Source organism: Gigantopelta aegis, chromosome 10, assembly GCF_016097555.1.
Source record: "Gigantopelta aegis isolate Gae_Host chromosome 10, Gae_host_genome, whole genome shotgun sequence".
NCBI lineage: Eukaryota > Metazoa > Mollusca > Gastropoda > Neomphalida > Peltospiridae > Gigantopelta > Gigantopelta aegis.
Window position 1 is genome coordinate 32799578 of NC_054708.1, and position 21296 is coordinate 32820873.

Consider the following 21296-nt stretch of genomic DNA (forward strand, 5'->3'; position numbering starts at 1 on the left):
GGGGGGGGGGGGTATCCGATCAAGAAAAGGTTACATAAAGTGGACATAAAGAACCATTAACCCAAAAGAGATCACATCAAAAAACTCAACACGACCGTACAAAAATCATCGACCTATTGAGCAAACATGGAATAATACTTATCTTAATGGAAACCGACAAAGCACTCTTTTGGAGTCAAGGCAACATAATTAATCAATTGAATGAGGAACAAATTATACTATTGTTGACGTTTTATTTGGGAGCGTTCAACTAAATCATCTTCTGGTCGATATATCTAAGTTAAATGTATATGGTTTTAAATGAACAACAACAAAATTCGATTATATTGAACTCTTTGTACTATTTACTCTTGGCACACCAAATTCGGTTCCCTTAACCCGCATCGATGAACCAGAAATGGATGGGGGACCTCTCAGTGTGCATGTAGCTTCAAGTTCTCTCAAAAGTCCAAAATGTTCTTACTTACTTAACCCACTTCGCGCTAAGAAGCACATAAGGCTATAACCAGAGATCGCCACTGCTGCCTGTCTTTTGCCAGCTTCTCCAGCAGCCCCCAGCTCAGACTGCCCTCTCGAATTTCCTTCTCTACTGTCCTCCTCATGTTTTTTTCGGTCTTTCTCGTTTCCTTTTTCCAGGAGGGGTCCATCGGAATGCCACTCTTGGTAGGACTGTTTGAGGCATTCTAGTGACACAGCCAAGCCAGCGCCATCTTCGGCGCTTGATCTCCGATACCAATGACTGTGTGCAGATTTCTTTATGGAGTTCTTCGTTGGTTATGATGTTGTGTTTCATGACACCACTGGAGCACATTGATTAATTAATCATCGGCTACTGGATGTCAAACAAAAAGTGTGTTTTGTTTAATGACACCACTGGAGCACATTGATTAATTAATCATCGGCTATTGGATGTCAAACATTCGGTAATTCTGACTCGTAGTCATCAGAGGAAACCCACTACATTTTGTTACTGCAGCAAGGTATCTTTTATATGCATTTTCTCACAGACAGGAAAGTACATACCACGGCCTTTGTACAGTTGTGATACACTGCTTGGAACGAGAAAAACCCCAATCAGCTGAATGGATCCACCGAGGTGTTTCGATCCTGCGCCGCAAGCACCTCAAGCGCGCACTCAACCGACTGAGCTAAATCCCGTCCCGGGAATGCCCGGTATAAAGTTACAAGATGAAGACAAACGGTGTTCAGATTATTTTGTTCTTATTATTATTAACAAACGTCTTACACAGTTTGAGTTTATTTCCATTGTTGGTTTGATACACATATCTGTCCTCAAGATCAAGTGGTGGGGTTGGGTTTAGGTTTCGTCCTCTTAATAGACAAAATGATACGTAACTTGCACCATGATCGCAATCATACTCCCACCTACATTTCGTTTCCCTCCTTTCTTTCTTCTTTTTTTTTTCCTTTGGCTGAAATAAAGCGCCATTATTGTCAACGCTGTGCTGTATTGATTATGAGAGATGAGGCTTGCGCTCATAGGAAGATCTCTACATTTAACGCTCCCACGTCATTCTGTCGGCACCATCCTCTGTTGCTCGTCGGTGCATCGCCAGTCTCAGAGCGGAAATCGTCATAACGTAAAAGTCGTCGTCTGGTCGAAACGAATATCGGTTCAAAGAAAACAACGTCCGCTAGTCTCCGCTGGTCCGGCACGCAAGCAAACTGGAAATGTAAACCATTTCCTGACTCCGAACAAAGCGACGCAGCAGTTTGGTCAGGTTGGCAGTTTTAGTGTCCTCGCTGACAAAAAGAGTCGTCTGCTTTTTCGCGCCATAGACGAATGAAAGAGGAGAGAGAGAGAGAGAGAGAGAGAGAGAGAGAGAGAGAGAGAGAGAAAGAGAGTGACAGATTAATGTTTGTTTAAAAGATTTGATTTTGTCACACGTTACCACATTTATCAATTTGAAAAAAAAATAAAGAACATATCAGTCTTTTGTACGGTTTTAATTTTGGAATTTTCGGACGGAAACAATACTTTTTGAATTTTAAAAAAGAAAGAAAATGTTGTAAACACCTGTGTTGTTTATCTTGTAGTCACGACTGCGATTCTAAAGACAAAGTGCAAGAAGTAAATTTAGACAATTTCCACACGTGTGTAAATCACCCAAGCGGAGAACCTCGATTCAGCTAATGGTGGATATAGCTGAAGACAAATGCAGGTAAATATTTCAAGGTTTCTATTTTGTTATTTTCCTATTATGGTATACGTTTACATACTATAAACATATACTAGTATAGCTTTGACATTTATTTTGTTGAAATTTCGGTTTTTTATTATAGTGTTCAATTTTAAAACTTGTCATATTTAACACTCTACCTCTAATATTTGTGCCTATGAACTGTATGTTTACGGCGAATATATTATTACTATAGTATGTCAAAGTGAACAGGTGCGGTTAAATCTGGCGTTACATGATTGAACTATGTTTACATGCAGAAGTTGTGGTTGTTAATTACATTAGCGTCACACTAGATAGAGACGTAGCTTTCAGTAGTAGATCGTTCGTTGTGGATGTGAAGAAATGGTAATTGTGATCCTTTCCCGTGTTTGTATACCAAAAGTCATGATACATGCCTTTCTCTCTGTCTCTGTCTCTCTCTCTCTCTCTCTCTCTCTCTCTCTCTCTCTCTCTCTCTCTCTCTCTCTCTCTCTCTCTCTCTCTCTCTCTCTGTCTCTCTCTCTCTCTCTCTCTCTCTCTCTCTCTCTCTCTCTCTCTCTCTCTCTCTCTCTCTCTCTCTCTCTCTCTCTCTCTCTCTCTCTCTCTCTCTCTCTCTCTCTCTCTCTCCACCAAATAACTTATAATTAAAGGTAGATTTTGTGGGATTTTTGTTACCCTTTTAATAAAGATCTGAACTATTTGAAGACAAAATTTAGCATCTATGTATCGTCATCTATATATGTTGGAGAGAAAATGCAAGTACGGGAAGTTAATGAATTTTTTTTATTCCAAATCTAAAGCTCGTTTTATGTTTCTTTTTACTTTGTTTCTTTTTTCAACATGCTACCCGCCGTGTTAACGTATTTGTGTTGTGTTCTGAGAGAGAGAGAGAGAGAGAGAGAGAGAGAGAGAGAGAGAGAGAGAGAGAGAGAGAGAGAGAGAGAGAGAGAGAGAGAGAGAGAGAGAGAGAGAGAGAGAGAGTGAGAAAGAGAGAGAGTACTCCTACCTATAAAGCCGCAACAGATCTTCTACATATGCACTTTCCCATAGACATTATCAGACGTGTTCATGAGACCGAGTACTTGCGAATATTTTTACTGATGATATCGTCTTTTATCGTATCACATTCATCTTACGCTAGGCGCAGAAACCAATCTAGTGAGTTCCCGATCATTCACCCTCTTAAACATGCCTCAGTCGTTAGTACGTTTAAAAGTATCTGGTATCTATTCCATTTTCAAAATTACTCCTATACCGTTATGGAACGTGTAATCGTAAAGACAAACGAAAGTGATTCATGTATATTTCGAACTGTATCATTTGAACTGTTTGTACTTACAACAATAGTTTTTCATTCGTACATGTACGGTTTATGTGCAAAACAAGGCTACTATGTTCATGACTGAAAAACAATTTTTATAATTATAAAAGAGTGTGAAATATACATACAATTTATTTTTGTTTTTACCATGATCCATAGTCATTAATTACATACTTTTTGGCGTGCAACTAATACAAATTATAGGTAATCGTAAAGTTACGATCCTATGTTTTGCTGTTCACAAGGCAGCTTTGACAAATCTAATCGTATGTAAGATAGAACTCTGTGGTTATTTAGACGGTTGAGGTGGATCACTGTCGAAACAGTGACGATAGCAGGTGTTCGCGAAAGTTGAACATATCCTGCCCCACTTGTGGCGCCCTTTTATGAGCATACTCTAGTGTTTAAACTCTACCTCGTATTTTTAACCATTATACCAAGTTTTGTTAAAATTGAAATTAAACATTACTTACATTTTATTGTTTATGTTATTCATTTTGGTCTTTCTCGTCATATTGGCGTTTGTGATACTAAGAATTGTATTTTTCATAATTCTGAGAAGTAACGGTTATGGGGCGAAATCTAGACTATTTTAGAGGGTATTTCCCCGTTTCAAAGGCACATACTCTTGTTTTTCTGTGTGGTCCTTAACCATATGTCTGACGCCATATAACCGTAAAATAAAATGTGTTGAGTGCGTCGTTAAATAAAACATTTCTTTCTTTTTATACTTTTGTTTCACTCTATCGTAACTTGGCCGGCTTCGGTGGCGTCGTAGTTAGGCCATCGGTCTACAGGCTGGTAGGTAATGGGTTCGGATCCCAGTCGAGGCATGGGATTTTTAATCCAGATACCGACTCCAAACCCTGAGTGAGTGCCCCGCAAGGCTCAATGGGTGGGTGTAAACCACTTTCACCGACCAGTGATCCATAACTGGTTCAACAAAGGCCATGGTTTGTGCTATCCTGCCTGTGGGAAGCGCAAATAAAAGATCCCTTGCTGCTAATCGGAAAGAGTAGCCCATGTAGTGGCGACAGCGGGTTTCCTCTCAAAATCTGTGTGGTTCGTAACCATATGTCTGACGCTATATAACCGTAAATAAAAATGTGTTGAGTGCGTCGTTAAATAAAACATTTCTTTCTTTCTTTCTTTCTATTGTAACTTTAACCAGATGTGTTACATATTTGTCGATTAGACAAACGTAGTGTCCATTTCCAGGGGTTAAAACTAGGGTCTCTCACTTTAAGTAGTTGCCACCGGCCTCGGTGGTGCCGTGGTTAAGCCATCAGACATAAGGCTGGTAGGTATAGGGTTCGCAACCCGGTACCGGCTCCCACACAGAGCGAATTTTAATGACTCAATGGGTAGGTGTAAGACCACTACACCATCTTCTCTCTCACTAACCACTAACCCTCTGCCCTGGACAGACAGCTCGGATAGCTGAGGTGTGTGCCCAAGACAGCGTGCTTGAACCTTAATTGGATATAAGCACAAATATAAGTTGAAATGAAAAATAAAAAAAACAGTTGAAAATACTTTTAAGGTGGCATGGAGGTGTAAAAGAAAGAGAAACTGAATGGAACTGGAAGCATTATACAATTGTAACAGCTATGATGTGCCAATACGGAGGTCATGGGCTGGCAGGATTCCAACAGAACCGAATTGGGATGCCTAGTAACAGGGTCAGCCCAGTTTGTCCAAATTCGAACATTTTGGTGCCAGCATCATCACAATATGAACTAATTGGGAACTTGTTTTAGCCGAAAGGCATCCCAGTGTGCCAGAATTTGGAAATATTTGACCAAGTACCATCCTGGTATGCCTCAGTGTTGAGAGTACCGTCCTAATCTCCCCCCACCCCCACCCCCAGCTGTGTAATCTAACCGAGCCGCTTCCACAATGAGACCCAAATGAGAAATACATGTTGGAAAAGTATATTAACATCAACTATAATTACGTAGTGGAAAATGAACGAGGGTTTAATTCCTGAAAAATAATTTACAAGTTCCGTAGGTGCGAGTTAATTATTTTTCAAGAATCTACACTTCCGAGTGCATTCTCCAACTTAATCCATTAGTCATTAAAACATTTTTTACGTGACTGCTAAATTAACTTCTATTTTATATTTTTCAAAATGAAAATATTGGTTAAAATGGCAAAGAATATTTACAAAACAAGTAACCCAAACCGATAGGATCCTTTCGGACCTAACGTGAACGATTCGACCAAAAATGGATGGTTGGCATTAAGAGTGATGTACGCGCTAAACATGTAATGTCGGTTTTCCGGTTTAATTTCCGACAATCTTCGTTGTGTTCCGTCAGAATACATTACTTTCACCAGCGGAGTGTTAGAGAATTGCGATGTGATAGAAGATGGTGGCACCAATTACACTGTTCGCGGTCGCTCGACATCCTGAACACACCACTGAACACACCACCACAAGAGTTAAATTGAAAGGTTTGTTCCATGATGCGTTGTAATTATATACAGTGTATAAGTTCTGTCAGCTGCAGTGGATTCGAAGGAAATGTTTTTATTTAAGGACGCACTCAACACATTATATTTTCGGTTATATTGCGTCAGACATATGGTAAAGGATGACAGATATATTGAGAGAGGAAACCCGCTGTCGCCACGTCATGGGTTACTCGTTTCGATTAGCATCAAGGGTTCTTTTATATGCACCATCCCACAGACAGGATAGCACATACCAAGGTCTTTGCTAATACCAGTCGTGGTTCACTGGCTGGAACGTGAAATAGCCCAAATGGGCCCACCGATGGGGATCGATTCCAAACCGACCACGCATCAAGCGAGCGCGTTACCACTGGGCTACGTGATAGAAAACGATTGCACCAGTTAAACAGTTCGCGGTCGCTTGACATCCCGAACACGTCACTGGTTTATAAGAGTTAAATTGAATGTTTGTTCCATGATGCGTTGTAATTGTTTACAATGTACAAGTTCTGTCAGCTGCAGTGGGTTCGAATGCCTGACATTAAGATCTAAAAGACACCGAAGCTGGATCTTGGTCTGGGTCTGGCGAGTGTGGCAAAAACTGCACCACATTTGGTGTATTTTGACGTCTGCGTCTGTAACTGTAACGTGTTTTCAATATTGTGTTCATATCTTTAGATAATTTATATTTTGTTTTATAAACATCAACAATACTTATGAGATTCATACTTTGATTATTAGGTAGATAGAATAGATGTTTATAGGGCCGTAGCTAGCGCGTGGTGGGGGGGGGGGGGGGGGGGGGAGGCATTATAGAAATTTAAAGAAAATTCTCTTCTTAACTGTTTAAGGAGTTTTAGACTATTAACTACTCAGCTGCCCCCCCCCCCCCCAAAAAAAAAAATATATCCTAGCTACGGCCCTGATTTAACGACACCCCAGCATAAAAAATACATCGGCTATTGGGTGTCAAACTATGGTATATGACTTTCATTATTAAGACAAAATATTAAAATAGGCTGCAGCTGCTAGTCTGGTAGTATGAAAATATAGCGCATGTTCTATGTCGTCTGTTGCCAGATCTGTTGTTACATTCGATTCAGTGCGTTTCATTTTCGACTGGTACCATACACGCCAGACCCAGACCCAACTTCGTGTGTTTTCGGCCTAAGCGTGTAATCTCTGATTTCCGATTTCGTTTTCGACAAGCTTTGCAGTGTTTCGCCAGAATACATTACTATTAGCCTACTAGTATCAGGTTTTTAAGTCTATTCTACTATTCAAAATAAGGAGGGGATATTCCATTTCAAATATCAATAATTATAGAATGAAATGAGATATGTAACTCAAAATAAGTGCACGATGTGCGTTAATGTTCTCGCTCAAAGAACATGAAAAAATGCACCGATTGTTTTGATCGCAAAGTACATGACGTCATATTGCACGTGCGAAGGGTGCGATGTAAAATTGAACACTTAGTTTGTGAGTACGCTGTGTGCACACTGTGGCAATATTCGTTCTTGTTTGTTACTGAAACAGTAAATCATAACCTAGCTGTCACATTCTTTACAACATTGTGTAACTTTTCAACAATGCGACGTCTCCAACGTCGGTAACGTCTCAGGGCTGTGGGCATGCTCCAAGTTGGCACCACCCAGCGAATTGTGGCCCGTAGACTTAATGTGTCACAATCAGTCATTAGCCGAATGTGGGCCCGATATCGACAAACCTGAAATGTGGATGATCGTCCCCGTTCAGGACGGCCAAGGGCCACAACTCCGGGTCAGGAATCGAGGTCAATCAGCCAATCAAATCGCAAGAGAACTCCGTGTTACAACTGGTGTTACAGTGTCTGGTCAGACTGCATACAAGTAGCATCCACGCATGTTGACCCCACGGTATCCTACATTTGACCGCGAGACACATTGCTGTAAGACGTCAGTGGTGTACACATCGTGGACATTGGGCTATCAGGCGCTGGGCTCGGGTAATGTTTTCAGACGAGTCCAGATTCACACGAGACTTCCATGATCAAGGAGATCGTGTCTGGCGAGGTCCCAATGAACGCTATGCCAACGTCAACGTTCGTCCTCATGACCGATTTGGAGGAAGGTCCGTTATGGTGTGGAGTGGCATCACCATGACTGCCAGAACCCAGCTGCATATTGGGAGGGTCACTAGGCAGTACTACCGTGACAACATCCTTGCACGTCAGGCTGGACGTCTTCTCTCTTTTTTCAAGACGACAACACACGTGCTCACCGGAGACTACTGGTCACTGCATACCTGCAGCAACAGAACATCACCACACTTCCGTGGCCAGCCCTAAGCCAGGACCTTTCACCCATTGATCACATGTGGGACATCATCGGACGACGTCTCCGAGAACGTCAACGTCAGCCAACCAACTTGGCAGAATTAAGCGCCGCTCTCCAAGAGGGATGGGACAGGATCCCCAATTTTTTTATTGGACGTTTAATCATGAGCATGCCACGTCGGATTCGTGCGTGCTTGGCGAACCGCTAGGGTTTCACCCGTTACTAGTGCGATTATTGAAAAAGTTAAATTGACAGCAACACTCCTGTTGCCTATCTGTATCTCCTCCGGATCTACCTCACTATCCTGGCTAGAATCTTTAATGTCAATCTCTTGTCACATGAGTGCTTGTGTGTTACCACTAATAATTATCACTGCAATAAATATTAATATATATCTGTTATATTGTGTTATATTTCAATATCCCACTGGCCTCGATGGCGTCGTGGTAAGGCCATCGGTCTACAGGCTGGTAGGTACTGGATTCGGATCCCAGTCGAGGCATGGGATTTTTAATCCAGATACCGACTCCAAACCCTGAGTGAGTGCTCCGCAAGGCTCAAATGGGTAGATGCAAACCACTTGCACCGACCAGTGATCCATAACTGGTTCAACAAAGGCCATGGTTTGTGCTATCCTGCCTGTGGGAAGCGCAAATAAAAGATCCCTTGCTGCTAATCGGAAAGAGTAGCCTATGTGGCGACAGCGGGTTTCCTCTACAAAAACAGTGTCAGAATGACCATATGTTTGACGTCCAATAGCCGATGGCAAGATAAAAAAATCAACGTGCTCTAGTGGCGTCGTTAAATAAAACAAACTTTACTTTATTTGAATATCCCCAACTTATTTTGAACAGTATATAATGTAAAATCCTTGGCCTCGTGGTCTAAAGCGATGTACTTGTTTACACTACATAACCTCGAACGCACAAAAAGTTCAAATTGCATTGTCTCACAAAATAATCAACACCTGATCGGAAAGAAAGAAATGTTTTATTTAACATGACACTGGACACATTTTTAATTGCGGTTAATTGGCGTCGGACATAACGGGCCAAATATACATTGATTTCAACTTATTTTCGTGCTTATATCCAAGTAAGGTTCAAGCACGCTGTCCTGGGCACACACCTCAGCTATAGGGGCTGTATGTCCAGTTAGTTGGTGTTTAGTGAGAGAGAAGAGGGTGTAGTGACCTTACGCCCATTAAGAGCTCGCCCTTGGTTAGAGCTGGTACCGGGCTGCGAACCCTGTATCTACCAGCCTGTAGTCCGGTGGCTTAACCACTGCGCCACCCAGGCCGGTCCAAATATACAAATCCTGTTTAAGATTTACACGCGTGTAACTACATACATTTACAATGCTTTAAAAAAAAAATGCGTTTAAGAAAAACAGACTTCGTAAATTCGGCTCCATATTGATCACAAAGAAGTAGCTGTCGCTTCTCCGTGGGCTACTCTTTTCAATTAGCAGCAATCGATCTTTTATATGCACCATCCCATAGACAGGATAGCACATACTACGGCCTTTGTTCCACCAGTTGTGGACCACTGGCTGGAACGAGCCCACCGACGAGGATTTAAAATCCTTGATCGATCGCACATCAAGCGAATGCTTTACCACTGGGCTACGTCCCGCCTCTCCTACCATGATTTGCTGCTCCTGTTGTTGTCCACAGCAACCACTAATTAGTTGTTAAACTGTTGTAAACTAAATGATCGATGTGATAGGTCGATGAACTTGTGAAACTGGGATAAAATATCCATGTAGGTAGGCACCACCCGTGGACGTCGTTCTGGTTTTTATTTATAGTCTTCGTGTTGGAGTATTCGTTTGCTCGTGGATGGAACACACGGAATATGACGGGGATGTTTTTTTAACAAAGGTAGGACACTATTTACAGTATTTCTAGCTAATAGTTTAAAGTTTGTTTTGTTTAACGACACCACTAGAGCGTATTGATTGATTAGTAATCGGCTATTGGAAATGAAATGAAATGTTTTATTTAACGACGCACTCAACACATTGTATTTACGGTTATATGACGTCAGGCATATGGTTAAGGACCACACAGCTATTGAGAGAGGAAACCCGCTGTCGCCACTTCATAGGCTACTCTTTTCGATTAGCAGCAAGGGATCTTTTATAGGCACCATCCCACAGACAGGGTAGTACATACCACGGTCTTTGATATACCAGTCGTGGTGCACTGGCAGGAACGGGAAATAGCCCAATGGGTCCACCGACGGGGATCGATCCCACACCGACCGCGCATCGAGCGAGCGCTGTACCACTGGGCTACGTGCGCTACTGGGTGTCAAACACTTAGAGGAAACCCGCTACATGTTTCCAAATGCAGAGAGGAAAGCACATACCACGGTCTTTGTCCAGTTGTGGTACCCTGGTTTGAAAGGGAAAACAAAAATCAGCTGAATGGATCCACTGATGTGGTTCGATCCTGCGACGCAAGCACTCCAAGCGAGCACTCAACCGACTGAGCTAAATCGCGCCCTTCTATCTAATAGTGCCCGTTCGTGACTGGGAAACTAATATGCATGCGTTTCTGTGTGTATGTGTTTTTGTTATTGTATTGTCGTCCGTATTTATCAATATTTCCACAATAAAGTGACGTTAACATGACAGATTAAATTCTATATGTAGGCGGGACGGGAGGTAGCCCATTGGTAAAAGCGCTCACTCGATGCGCGGTCGGTTTGTGATCGATCCCCGTCGGTGGGCCCATGGGGCTATTTCTCGTTCCAGCCAGTGCACCATGACTGGTATATATCCTGTCTGTGGGATGGTGCATATAAAAGATCCCTTGCTGCCAATTGAAAAGAGTAGCCTATGAAGTGGCGACAGCGGGTTTCCTCTCTCAATATATGTGTGGTGCTTAACCATATGTCTGACGTCATATAACCGTAAATAAAATATGTTGAGTGCGTCGTTAAATAAAAACATTTCTTTCTTTCTATATGTAGGCCTATAAGCTCTAGTCTAAACGCTAGCCATATTCTGTTTATATTTCATTTTATTTTATGGTTATTTCAGTGCTTATTTTCAATTAAGGTTCAGGCACGCTGTCCTGGGCACACACCTCAGCTATTTGGACCGCATGTCCACGGCAGTGGGTTAGTGGTCAGTTTGTTAGTGGTCAGTGTGAGGGAAGTCAGTAAGTGGTCTTACACCTACCCACTGAGTCGTTAAAACTCGCTCTGGGTGGGAGCCGGTACCTAGCTGTGAACCCAGTACCTATCAGCCTTAAGATCGATAAAAAGTAAAGTTTGTTTTATTTAACGACGCCACTAGAGCACATTGATTTTTTTTTTTTTTATCTTATCATCGGCTATTGGACGTCAAACATATGGTCATTCTGATACTGGGTTTTTTAGAGGAAACCCGCTGTCGCCACATAGGCTCCTCTTTTACGACAGGCAGCAAGGGATCTTTTATTTGTGCTTCTCACAGGCAGGATAGCATAAACCATAGCCTTTGTTGAACCAGTTATGGATCACTGGTCGGTGCAAGTGGTTTATACCTAGCCATTGAGCCTTGCGAAGCACTCACTCAGGGTTTGGAAACGAGCAATAGTCCACGAAAAGGGCGTACCTGCCATATGCAAATGAGCCACATCACTAGAGGGGGTCCAGAGCGAAGTTCAGACAGTCAATAGCGAGTGTGTCCACATTGAGCATTGATACAGGTCTGGCACCGTCGTCTCATTGAGGCCACTAAACGCTGGAGAAAGTTCCTGGGAATGTCTGTTTCGCAGATGTGTGGTTAGGATCCATGAGTCCCATGTCACAATAACTTTTGCCTTTTAGTATAGTTAATGACGTTGGATATCTGCTCTATCCTGTTCAGGCCGAAAGAGATTTCCCATTCGTACCTTCACGGGATAAAGCAGATATCCGACGTCATTAACTATTAGTTATTTACTATTTATATGTACAGACAGGATATATACCGGTATGATCCGCCCGTGAAGCGTGTTGCTGTAACGGAAATCGATCCTTCTCAGTAGATCTATAAGGCGGAAATGTAGTTATTCGCTATTTTTCAAAACATCCAACCAGTGGCCCACGAAGTTGGCCGTTATTAACGACCTTACTGTATTCTTTATGTGCTGTCACATCTCTTGTGGCAGTTTATCTAAAAGTTACATTTAAACAATATATACCAGTTTAACTAACCCCATACTGAAGTGTTTTAGCTCGTTTAGCTATAAGTGTAGCCGTGAAGCGGTTGGTAATCGGATCGATCCTTCTCAGTAGATCTATTTTCAGTTTGGGCTATTTTTCCTTCCAACCAGTGGCCCACAACTGGTTTATCAAAGGCCGTAATATGTGCTGTCCTGTCTGTGGGATAGTGCATATAACAGACCCCTTGCTGCTTATCGGAAAGTGTAGCCTATGTGGCGGCAACGGGTTTCCTCTAAAGAAATATGTCAGAATGGCCATATGTTTGACGTCCAATAGCCGATGATAAGATAAAAAAAACAATGTGCTCTTGGGGCATTGTTAAATACAACAAACTTTACTATATACCGGTATAGGAAGAGACCGCTTTCACACTTACATTTAAAACCGGTTTAGTATTATCATTTTAGTTTCGCTAGTTTCGAGTGTACATGTAATTGTGGACGCAGCTATATATCAATAAACCGTTATTTCTGAGACGCACGTGCGTTTTTAAAAATGTGAAAAAAATTGCTTTTTTTTTTTTTAAATTTGTATTAGTAACACCAGGATGACCAGAAAAAATTCAGTTCTACGGAATAAAATATAAGTAATGTTTGTTTTGAGTTATCATAAACGGCTCTAATAGTGACAAATATGCTGTAGTGTTTAAAAACTAGGGTCTGTCCCTTTAACTGCCTTTGAATGTGACTAAAGCCCCGTTCACATGACCAAAGTTTACACTAATGAGTAGATATACATATACATGTATGTATATTTTACCAACGTATGCAAAACTATGTTTGCTAAGCGTTTATATGACTACTGTATAAAAGGAAGGTGGCCTGAGTATAATTTCATTCCGGCCATTATAGAAATATTTGGAAACATTTGCTCAGGTAAGCAAGTTTTTTTGTACGTACAAATGACCAAAAATTGTCTGAAATACGCAAGGCAATACGTTTACTTATATGCAAATGTTAATTTGCATGTCGTCTTCACTAGGTGCAAATTATTCAAAATTACACATGTGAGTATATTTACTTGTGTATGCAAATATATATGACCAAATTTACTCAGGTATGCAAATTTGCATATATGTAAACAAATACTCTTGTATGCAAATGTGTGCATGTGAACGGGGTTTAAAGGTAGGTTATTGCTGACAGTGTGCATATGTATGTATTTAAAAGAAATCGAATAATGGTGCAGTAGTCAACTATCTAATAAGAATGTTAAACTGCACAAACATATTTAATAATTGAACGTGTGTGGCAGTATGAACTACATAACCGCTTCACAGTGCGACATTCTTACGATGAACTGTTTTCAAAAAGTGTGTATGCTGTTTCAATAAACAATAACATTTACTTATTCAACTTTAGCAAATAACGTAAATAGTTAATTTATTAATTTCAAACAACAACAACAACAACAACAACAACAACAACAACAATAATAATAATAATAATAATAATAATAATAATAATAATAATATAAAACTTATCTGAAACAATCTATACTGAACTTCACTGAAAAGTCACCATCCAATTTCCATTTATTATAATTGCTATGACATATATGAGGATATTATATAACGCACAATAACCCTAACCCTTTATATATAACTTTGGGCGTATTTAGTGCCTTCCAGAATATATAGAGAATAATACATGAGTGGCCATTAGATACCATTTATCTCAGAACGAGTTGTTTTAAAATGTATCTAACCAGCGAAAGCGAGTTTGATAAGTTTTTAAACAACGAGTTGTAAGACAAATGGTATCTAACGGGCGCGAATGTATTATTCTATTTCTTACATATCCTCAAAAACCAGGTTTTAAGCCAAATTTAACATCTTTATCGACTAAAAGATATGTACAACCCTTTGCACTTGTAGCTGACTTACGCGTCACAGACAGGTTAACTATACGTCACAGTGTAATCGATTTCTACCGTGCTGTTTTTTTTTATTGGACGTATGGCATTGGTGACCTGGTCATCACCTAGGAGCAGCCAGTTTTTGTCTTGAAGTTGTTAACACACGTACGTGTGTAAACAAGTATGTCTTATCAAAAATAACGCATGGTGTTCTCACCAACGGGTGTGTAAGAAATCGAGTTATACAAAGTCAGTTAAATGGTGGGGGATTTTCTGTGGGGTTTTTCTCATATCGTTTCACAACTACAAATCTGAAAGGTCCTTTTACCATGGAGTTCACTATATTTAGTTTGACGTCGTTAAACAAAATAACCCCGTCGGTGGGCCCATTGGGCTATTTCTCGTTCCAGCCATGACTGGTATATCAAAGACCGTGGTATGTGCTATCATGTCTGTGGGATGGTGCATATAAAAGATCCCTTGCTACTAATAAAAAATGTAGCGGGTTTCCTCTTTAAGAATTGCGAAATGTTTGACATCCAATAGCCGATGAATAATAAATCAATGTGCTCTAGTGGTGTCGTTAAATAAAACAAACTTTAAAGTAGTACAAAACCGAGGTTCACGGCATTATAGTTTGTCATATGATATCATTTGGACCAATCCAAGAATTTATAACAAAAACATATTTACAAACAGGCGTTATTAAACTATAAATCCCAGATTGATGATTAAAAGGTTAACGAATCTTATGAATCTGGATGGTGAGACCCCGGCAAAGACTGCGGTAGACGCCTAGAATTGGGCATATTGTATTTCGCTCCGGATATTGACCGATGTTTGGTTTGTTATAGCGAAACACAAATCGATATAGACCGTATAATACGAAACTGGTGGAAACAGAACGCGTTACAAATAAATAGAGACTGTAGTCTAGGAATCCGTACACGGCTAATTATTTCATGTTTTGATATATTATCACTGGCGCAGCTGGGTGTCTGATCTATAGGCTCAATAATATAATGTATTAATGTCTAATGTTGGACAGAACTACCACTTACCCATCTCACTATACCCAATAGACCAATCAGAAGTGGCCTCAGCGCGTGCTGTAACCTCATCGTAGTGCAGGGGTGTAACATTCTCTTTGAGAATGGTCAATACAGCACACATCCCCTAGTTTTCTTCGAGATAAAATTGAAATTTTGAGTAAAAGTCAGTATCTATCTGCGATATTTGTATTTTTGCACAGTTCTTTACACTGTTTTTATTTAAATCTTGAATTTTTATATTGATGTTGATCATCACTTTATTTCTTTGCATTACCATAGTTTGACACCCAATAGCCGATATATTTTTTTGTGCTGGGGTGTCGTTACACATTCATTCATTCAATCACAAGTGGGCTAACCTTACTGTCATGGTTATCTGGTTCCTATTGTTTTAGCCCCAGTTAGTAAAGGTGGTCTTAATCTCTCTCTCTCTCTCTCTCTCTCTCTCTCTCTCTCTCTCTCTCTCTCTCTCTCTCTCTCTCTCTCTCTCTCTTTTCTCTCTCTCTCTCTCTCTCTCTCTCTCTCTCTCTCTCTCTCTCTCTCTCTCTCTCTCTCTCTCTCTCTCTCTCTCTCTCTCTCTCTCTCTCTGATATTTCTGCGTCAAAAAAACTTTTACATTAAACCAAATCAAATAAAGTTGAACAGCTGCTATTAATCATGACGTGCAACGCATTTTTCCGCAATTTTCAAAATGTTAGACCTTACTACATTTCGTTTGATAGACTGTTGGTATTTTTTTTAATTGTGTTATTTCCTTTAATAATGGTCATTCATCACCAGTGACATGTAAAGTATTCTAGAACATTTTGACACAGGCGTGGTAACATTTGTTGCTTTGCGTACGTGACGTATTCGCATGCGCAATACGCGAGTTCCCATTGTTTTTGCCCCAGTTAGTAAAGTGGTCTTAATCTCTCTCTCTCTCTCTCTCTCTCTCTCTCTCTCTCTCTCTCTCTCTCTCTCTCTCTCTCTCTCTCTCTCTCTCTCTCTCTCTCTCTCTCCCTCTCTCTCTGATATTTCTGCGGCAAAAAAACGTTTACATTAAACCAAATCAAATAAAGTTGAACAGCTGCTATTAATCATGACGTGCAACGCATTTTTCCGCAATTTTCAAAATGTTAGACCTTACTACATTTCGTTTGATAGACTGTTGGTATTTTCCTTAATTGTGTTATTTCCTTTAATAATGGTCATTCATCACCAGTGACATGTACTGTATTCTAGAACATTTTGACACAGGCGTGATAACATTTGTTCCTTTGCGTTACGTGACGTATTCACATGCGCAATACGCGAGTGTCAACTCGTTTTTGAGCGATCGATAGGGGTCGCGACATTTCCTGGTTAATACAGTTATCTCCTTTGCAATCCAATTGCTGTTTTGACCCACGTAAGAAGAAAATTTTCGTTCAGCGTCTTAACCTCTTTTTTTTCTGAAGTGCTTTTAAGTGCAAATTCTAGTTATGGATACCACGGTGGTGCCTTCACGGTTCTCGGTGTTAGTAGCCCAGCTGTAAATCCGTACATTTAACCTCGGGCGAAAAGGAAACGATGGGAATATTGGTTTAACTATACCTTGAGCAGCATGTTTTAAATTTAAACAATGGTTGTTTAGTGTCTAAATACTCGTATTACGGTTTATATTTCGACTGTTCTCCTTCCAAATAGTGCACCACAACTGGCCGTGGTATGTGCTTTTATGTCTGTGGGAAAGTGCATATAAAAGATCCCTTGCTGCATTTAGAAAATGTCGCGGGTTTCCTCTATTGACCACTGAGAAGGTTCGATCCTGCGGCGCAAGCACTCAACCGACTGAGCTAAATTCCGCCCCACAAAACCCATTTGTCGTCACATGGATTATTCCTACCGACTCCCCACCCCCACCCCCCAAAAAGCAACAACCCCCCCCAACAAAAACCCAACAAAACAAAACACACACACACACACAGACACACACACACATACACACACACACACCAGTAAGGGGGCTTTTATGCGCTTTCTCATGGATAAACAGGACAGTACGTACAACAGTATTTCATGTAGCAGTCGTGGTACACGGATTGGGATGGGGAAACCCCGAGTTCGTCGATGACGATCGATCCTGCCACCCATCGCTCGTCAGGTGAGCGCTCTACTGCTGAGATGCACCCAGTTCCTTTTACTTGGAGGACGAGCGATCGCAGTCGCTCGATAAACTGGGTTTTTTAATTTTGCAAAGTTCTAACTACATGATTGTGATGTGATAGAAGACGATGGTACCAGTCAAAATGTTCGCGAGCGCTCGGCTGAAGATGTTGTTATCTGACAACACCATTCTCTAATACCAAATACAGACATTGCTGTTACTTGAGTTTTCGCTAGATATCAGCTAACATTAGCGTACGATACAGGGGCAGGAGCAAGAGGGGGGAGGAGGCGGCAACTGCAAGTGCTGGAGTAAAACCTCAAATTCGGGCAAAATTTATACAAATATTCGGGCAAAAATGTAGTAACCTGAGACCTTTTTACTATATATTTCCATCATTGTACCCTGAAAATTAGTTGTAATTCATATAAAAATGCGTAGTGATTCATTTGCATCTCTATATAACTGTTTTGTATTAATGCTAATCTAAATAAATGTTGTTATCCAGATTCGGACATTCCCGACTTTGCTGCATTGTAAGATGTTTCCGACTAATAAAATATTTCTACGATTAAATTTACATATTAAATATATTTTCTTGTTTAGAATATCAGTGTCTGTATATTCTATGTGTTTCTGATCCTCTCAATATTTGTAAGAAGCCCAAACTGGAGTTTGTCTTCAAATAATTTCGTACGTACGAAAACATATTTTTTAGGAAATAAAATGAAATTGAACCTAGTACAAATATTAGAACGACCAGAAACACGTTTAATATACAGCCACTAATATTTTATGCAGAAAAATATACTTGATATCTAATTACAATCGTTAAAAAGTCTCTGTTAGTCGATAACATTGTCACGGGGATTCTATAATACCCGTAACTGAATAAAACACGATTGTCCAAATATCTCTCCTAACTGTATATGTATTAGATCTCTCTGTAACGGGCAGTTCAAAACCGCTTTGGCTCGTCTAGGTATGATCAGAGATACGATCTTATATAAAGTATATATTATTATAGCACGTTTAGTTCACTAGAAAACACAACAAAAACACAATACACTTTGGAATCTGTATTAATCTACGCTGACAAATGTACTGCCGCAGTAGTTAATTAATAACAACAATAATAACAACCCAGAACTGATCACTTAATTAGTTAATCTCTAGGTGTCTAGTTTATACAATATTGTAATCACTTCACCGTGACACAACACCCACACGTGTGATAATTGAGAAACGCTTCTAGGGGAACTTAATTAATAAAGGAATTACAACACTATTCCTAACTGGTTAATTTTTAATTAACCCTTAACTACTCATTCAGTAACCTTGTAACACAGAATTAATACTGGTACCTATCACAATAAAGACAATAACCTACAGTTTACCTAGGTCTTCTAGGATGACCGGCTAAGCTTTATATTACCAAATACTCGTATAATGTTAGAACAAAAAGTCTACGATTTACTTCGTCAGATGACCGAAGACACTGTCTAAAGAATATTGGTATAATACAGTATTAAAATATTTAAAAGTCATATCAATCACATCAAGATTATACAAAAGAGCAGAAATAAAATATTTACCAAAGTCCAACCGGACTAACGTTCCCCCGGGATACCTTCCTATCGTTCTGTCCTTTTTGCTTCTCCCAGATATCTCTAAACCCTAGCTATTTATTATATATCAGAAAATCGCCTGGGGGTACAAGGCGGTACCTCACGTATCATCTGAATTTCCACAGCGACCAAGACGGCATATCTTTCTCTTAGATCGCCAGACTGGCTGTCGCCAACCGCGAGCAATCCCCTGGCCATAAACAGCACTACCGGAGATATTACGTAACTACTAGCCACATGGCCTCCACACCTGCTCTGGGTGTGTATTAGGCGTACCGATCGAGGACCGTCGCGCAGAAGTATTACGTAACAAGTTGCCCACCTGGATAAGTGCAATTTGGAACTGCACACGGCCTTCTGAAACAATTAATATCGCCACAGGCGAAAACAAAATTAAGAGCATGTACCGTGACAAACATCTTACACATTGCAGCAAACTCGGGAATGTCCCTTTAAAACATTGTTACACGATTATAATTATAGAGCGAGCCCACCGCGTGTTAAGCATCAATAGTGAATTGAGACATATGTATGTAATGTACAATAATTAAAGTTATGTTTTATTCATCACAATCACAGCCGTAGCAACGCGAGTTTGTTGATTTCTCGCTGAACGTAAAACGAACGTCATGTAATATGATGACATCACTTCATATCGGTAGCGGGACGGCAAAGTGGTAAAGCGTTCGTTTGATGCGCGGTCGGTCTGGGATCGATCCCCGTCGGTGGGCCCATTGGGCTATTTCTCGCTCCAGACAGTGCACCACGACTCGTACATCAACGGCCGTGCTATGTGCTATACAGTCTGTGGGATGGTGCATATAAAAGATCCCTTGCTGCTAATCGAAAAGAGTAGCCTATGAAATGGCGACAGCGGGTTTCCTCTCTCAATATCCTTATACTTATAATTAAATTTAGAACATACTTACTAGTAATAACACTAAAAAAATTGTTTTGGCCATTTGTCATTTACTTAACTCTTGTTCAATTTTTCATTAACTCACCGATTAAAAAAAAATATTTGAGTCATTTTACATTCGTAGGTTTGTTTTGGGGTTGTATTGGGTTGTTGTTGTTGCTTTTTGTCATGCAAATTAGTTTAGTTTATTGTTTTGTCATTTTTTTAAGGAAATCAATTTATTTTTTATATGTTTTGTTGTTTATCCTCAAGTTAATTATGTGTTGTTTAAGTGCTCTTTCTTGGTTTAAGACATTTTTTTCTTTCTCTTTCTCGTGTTAAGACATTTTTTTCTTTCTCTTTCTCGTGTTAAGACATTTTTTTCTTTCTCTTTCTCGTGTTAAGACATTTTTTTCTTTCTCTTTCTCGTGTTAAGACTTCTTTTCTTTCTCTTTTTCGTGATAAGAATTTTTTTTCTTTTCTTTTAACTAGGTTTTTAAATGTGCATTCATCTGCTTTAGGACGTCGCCTAACACTGTGCAAATGCCTTATTACCCTAGTTTGTGCTTATTAATATTAAATAGCATAGTAATATGCTCTGTCATGCACACAACGTATTCGAACATATCTATAGCCATTTGGTTTCCAGTGCATGAACAAATAAATGGACCGTGTTCAATAATAGGATTTGTAGCGAGCGTTCGCATTCAATTTCGGCATCTCTCTACTGTTATCTTTTAGCCAAATATTGTAACGGTACATATCAGTATATACCATATGCATCTGTATGTATGTGATTGTAGCAGCCTCGGCGGAATAGTGGCCAAACAATAGGTTGATGGTTATAGGGTTTGATTTGCGGTATAAAAAGTTTAAAGTTTGTTTTGTTTAACGACACCACTAGAACACATTGATTTATTATTCATCGGCTATTGGATGTCAGACATTTGGTAATTTAAACATTCAATCTTAGCGAGGAAACCCGCCAGACTTTTTTCTATTAGTAGCAAGGTTTTTTTTATATGCACCACCTGACAGACAGGATAGCACATACCACGGCCTTCGATATACCAGTCGTGGTGCACTGGCTGGAACGAGAAATAGCCCAATCGGTCCACTAACGGGGATCGATCTCAAACCGACCGCGCATCAAGCGAGCGCTTTACCACTGGGCTACGTCCCGCCCCCTCATTGCGGTATCGGCTCTCACCCATAAGGAAAAAAATGTTTGGTTTATTTAACGACACCACTA

The 21296-nt window shown here is 40.2% G+C and overlaps 1 protein-coding gene across 5 annotated transcripts in view; it reads left to right on the plus strand.

The window, feature by feature from the left end:
- The first annotated feature begins 1585 nt into the window (after positions 1–1585).
- LOC121383133 (cGMP-specific 3',5'-cyclic phosphodiesterase-like) overlaps positions 1586–21296 on the plus strand; it is a 137703-nt gene continuing 117992 nt past the window's right edge. For 4 of the 5 annotated variants that reach the window (XM_041512944.1, XM_041512941.1, XM_041512945.1 and 1 more), the window contains exons 1-2: positions 1586–1742; positions 2059–2183. The gene's annotated coding sequence lies outside the window, so the exon portion shown is untranslated. Of the gene's footprint in view, positions 1743–2058; positions 2184–9955; positions 10165–21296 lie in introns of those variants that run through there. The other variant, XM_041512943.1, reaches the window with a different exon arrangement.